This window comes from Tupaia chinensis, unplaced genomic scaffold (genome assembly GCF_000334495.1).
Source record: "Tupaia chinensis unplaced genomic scaffold, TupChi_1.0 Scaffold148175_1, whole genome shotgun sequence".
Taxonomy (NCBI): Eukaryota; Metazoa; Chordata; class Mammalia; order Scandentia; family Tupaiidae; genus Tupaia; species Tupaia belangeri.
Window position 1 is genome coordinate 6,822 of NW_006208026.1, and position 4,961 is coordinate 11,782.

The window sequence follows — 4,961 nt, forward strand, 5'->3', positions numbered from 1 at the left end:
AGAGACATAGAGACAGAAAGTGAGAAATCACCTCCCGGGGGGATGGTCACGCCGCAATCCCTTCTCCTCCATTTTCCTCTCGGGATCTTGGGCAGGCACGCACACACGCCCGGCATGAGCTTTAAGCCACCGGGTCCGGGACATGAACCACGGTCGACTACGTGGGAGTCCAGCGACATAGCCATTACGCTAACTGCTGGTTCCCCCAAAGTATAGAATATTGATCTTCCTATACATCCCTTTAGTCTCATGTGTATTACCATTGTTTAATTATTTCCTGCACATACATTGATAACCACGTTGTAAATTTTGTTTAATGGGCTTTTGGTTTTTGTTGTTGTTTGTTTGTTTTTGTCATTTTTTATCATTCCTGCTAATAGCAAATTCTTAGTTTCCCTTCAGCTGGGAATGTCTTTACTTCTGCTTCATCCCTAAAGGATTGATCATGCTAGTTACAAGATTTTTGATTGACGTTTCCTTCCTTTCAGCATTTGAAATATGCTTGACTCTTCTCTGGGGAAATCTGCTGTCACTCCAATTGTTTTCCCCTGTATGTAAGGTGCAACTTCTTTTCTGGCTGCTCCGAGGATTTCTCCTTGTCCTTTGTGTGCAGAAGTTTGATGTCTTGCATCGTAGCATCTATTTGCTGAGGTTTACGCCGCTGCCTCAGTCAGTAGGTTCGGAAGCCACTTGCCAAGTTGGGGGCGTTTTCAGCTGTGATTTCTTCTGAGCACTTTTAGTGCCGCCCTCTTCAGCTTCTCCTGGAACTCCTGTGGAGTTACATCCTGCATCCTAGTTTCTCCTGCCTGTACTCTGTGTGCACAGTGAGTGGTCTCTGTCATGTGCACTCCCTCCCCCCCTCCCTGCTGCTGAGCTTGCTTGGATATTCAGTTACTCTGTCATTGTCTCTCCAGAGGATTCTTTGTATCTTCTATTCCTCCCCGAGGCTCTCTGATACTTTACTTGTTTGGAACATGTTTGTAATTATCCATCAAAGCATTTCTATCATGGCTGTTCTGAAATTGTCCTGAGGTGACTTGGTTGTCTCTGTCATCTCAGTATTGGTATTAGCTTTTTTTTCCTTCTGTTTGATACATTCTGATCCTTGGTATAGAGATGGTTGACTGCAACTTAGATATTTTCTTCTTCTGCTGTTATCGCCTCTACCTTGTTAAACTATCTGTGGTAATTGGCTTTCTCTGGCACTATTCCAACCACAGGAGAGTTGGCGAGACTGCTGCCTCGGCACTGCTGGAGGGAAGAGCAGTGCAGGGTCCCTTCCACCCCAGCCTCCATTATACCCAATGTGGGGGTTTCCTCGTCACTGCTGGCTGATGGTTCTAGTCCTGACTTTCGAGGCCTCCTCTGATGGTGTCCAGGCGTAGATGCGGATGGGCCCCGTTATTGCCAGGTATAAGCTCAGGCTCTCCAGCTGATCCCCACAGTGGGGAGCAGGGGTCCATTTGTATCAGCAGGCAAGAACCAAGTCTCCGCTCTCGGCTTTCTCTGTCACCACTTGGAAGGGGTGTCAAGGTTCCTTGTTACAGCCTCTGCTGGTGTCGATGGGGCTGGAGCCACCTTTTTTCTGTGGTGCTCAATGACAATGGAATTTATCCAGAAGTTTCTGTCTCCTTTGGTTGCCAGTATTGATTCTCTTGCCAGAGTAATGGCAGAGTAATGTGTCGGTCAGACCAGGGTGCCACTGATGTTCAGGTGGACCAATATTTTGGTATTTCTTAGAAAGAAAAAAGTACTTGCATAAACTAACAAGCCATCCAAAGCAAGATACTCCCTGCTTTCAGAGGCTGAAACATGGCCAGCCTGTGCTTCTCTGAGGGCTTAAATGTGGCAGTTGTGCAGAAAGAACCTGCAGAGTGAAGGGTAGAAATGTTCAAGTGTGTTTTATTTATTTGCCATGTTCAGATTAACAACTGGAGATTGGTCAGTTTACAAAGGCAAGCCCTCTTTTTCTGAGGATGTCGACAAGGCCCTTTGAACCCCAGTCTAATGGGTCTCTCTTCCTCGCAGAGATAGAGCAGCTTGCTTTGCTATTCAGAAAGGGTTACAGGCATGATGCAGTGACATGAAGATATTCAATTATAATGATATTGCTGACTGGGAGCGACTGCTAAAAGAACTAGAGATCAAAGATCAAAAGTATGATTCTTTTAAAGAAAATTATGCAGTGCTTGTGTACTTTCTAACCAGCTAAATTATATATGAAATGGTAATTTGTCATTGAAAGCTGCCTACAGATCACATGTGGATATTAAGTAAGGATGTTCCTGCTTATTCAATGTGCTTCGTGCTGGAGAGCGAAATCTGATGATTGTTGCCGTGTCATTGCCATAATTACATTGAGCACATTTGGAGAGAAGTAATCCAGGAAGCTTTATAAGCAGGAGGTGGGGAAGGGGACAGTGAGAAACAGGAGACAACATGCATGGAGGGGGGGAAATTTCTGTTCTCAGGCTACACATTAGCACCAAAATGCAGTGGGGCCTAGGTCAGAAAAAGAACCTCGGGAACTCAGCATAGGTGTAGGCACATCAGGGTAAGCCATGAACTAGACGACCTCTGGCCAGGGTTGCTGCTGAGCAAAGGTGCTGAAAACCATGTGGCCAACTGTGCGTTCAGTCCCCAGCCCACCCAGCTGACTGAAACATGCCAGGCATGTCTGCCAGGTATAAGCTCAGGCTCTCCAGCTGATCCCCACAGTGGGGAGCAGGGGTCCATTTGTATCAGCAGGCAAGAACCAAGTCTCCGCTCTCGGCTTTCTCTGTCACCACTTGGAAGGGGTGTCAAGGTTCCTTGTTACAGCCTCTGCTGGTGTCGATGGGGCTGGAGCCACCTTTTTTCTGTGGTGCTCAATGACAATGGAATTTATCCAGAAGTTTCTGTCTCCTTTGGTTGCCAGTATTGATTCTCTTGCCAGAGTAATGGCAGAGTAATGTGTCGGTCAGACCAGGGTGCCACTGATGTTCAGGTGGACCAATATTTTGGTATTTCTTAGAAAGAAAAAAGTACTTGCATAAACTAACAAGCCATCCAAAGCAAGATACTCCCTGCTTTCAGAGGCTGAAACATGGCCAGCCTGTGCTTCTCTGAGGGCTTAAATGTGGCAGTTGTGCAGAAAGAACCTGCAGAGTGAAGGGTAGAAATGTTCAAGTGTGTTTTATTTATTTGCCGTGTTCAGATTAACAACTGGAGATGGGTCAGTTTACAAAGGCAAGCCCTCTTTTTCTGAGGATGTCGACAAGGCCCTTTGAACCCCAGTCTAATGGGTCTCTCTTCCTCGCAGAGATAGAGCAGCTTGCTTTGCTATTCAGAAAGGGTTACAGGCATGATGCAGTGACATGAAGATATTCAATTATAATGATATTGCTGACTGGGAGCGACTGCTAAAAGAACTAGAGATCAAAGATCAAAAGTATGATTCTTTTAAAGAAAATTATGCAGTGCTTGTGTACTTTCTAACCAGCTAAATTATATATGAAATGGTAATTTGTCATTGAAAGCTGCCTACAGATCACATGTGGATATTAAGTAAGGATGTTCCTGCTTATTCAATGTGCTTCGTGCTGGAGAGCGAAATCTGATGATTGTTGCCGTGTCATTGCCATAATTACATTGAGCACATTTGGAGAGAAGTAATCCAGGAAGCTTTATAAGCAGGAGGTGGGGAAGGGGACAGTGAGAAACAGGAGACAACATGCATGGAGGGGGGGAAATTTCTGTTCTCAGGCTACACATTAGCACCAAAATGCAGTGGGGCCTAGGTCAGAAAAAGAACCTCGGGAACTCAGCATAGGTGTAGGCACATCAGGGTAAGCCATGAATTAGACTACCTCTGGCCAGGGTTGCTGCTGAGCAAAGGTGCTGAAAACCATGTGGCCAACTGTGCGTTCAGTCCCCAGCCCACCCAGCTGACTGAAACATGCCAGGCATGTCTGCTCCTCTCCAAGATCCAGAGGTGCTAGAGGCCTGGGGGCAGGGGATCATGGCATGACAAGACCATGTGAGTGTGCTCCTGCCCCTTCCTGTCTCTCTTCTTCTGCCTATCTGTCTGTCTTATCTGCGTGGGCCCATGTTTGCTATCAGGAATGAAATAGAACAAATCATGTATCACATGGCCGCCTATGGGGACCACTGCCCAGTGGTCTCTGTCCGTGCTGCAGCCCTGTGTCTGGCTCCTCCTCCCAGAAACCTGCATAGCTCCTGGTGCTGGTGGTGGTTGGGAGTCTGCTCCAGGTGCCTGGTTAGAGGGGCACTGCCAAAGTGTGTTCCGAGCATCACCATTCAAGCAGCCATTTGTTTCCCTTGGGCTGTGGTGCTCAGCAGGACATTGGGAGGTTACACCACCTGGGACCCAGCCACCACATCATGTCTTAGATGCCTGTTTGTGGTGGACTTCCTGATGTTGCTCATAACTAGCTGCATCTGTAGTGAAAATAATTGACAAAAATGCTCTTTACATCTTTTAAGTTTGTGTTAATCTTTCTTTTCCCTGGACTCACTGCTGTATGCCACATCTACTATGGGCCACTGTCTCACACTCACCCAGTGCTGAATCTGTGGGGAAAAGCTCAAATTCAAGAGTGTTCCCCAGATTAGTTTCCTTATGCAGATTATAAAACGTCCCTTTTTCCTGATTTGGTGGTACAGTGGTAGCCAGCAGGTTGAAGAGCATGTGAGCCAGGTTGCTGTCTTTTTTTTTTTTCAGGTTATTTTGAGGAGAATATCACACTCAAGTTTCTATGTGTATATGTTTTGCAAGTTTTATAGTCCATAGAACTTTTGTTTAAAAGAAGTTTTTGCCTTAGGACATGTGTGTTCTCCAGAGAGAGAGTCACAGTGAGAGGGAAAATAAGAAATCACTCTCTAGGGGGCATGGCCACACCACAGTCCCTTCTCTCAGGATTTTTGGAACACACACATAGGCACCTGCACCCATACCCAGC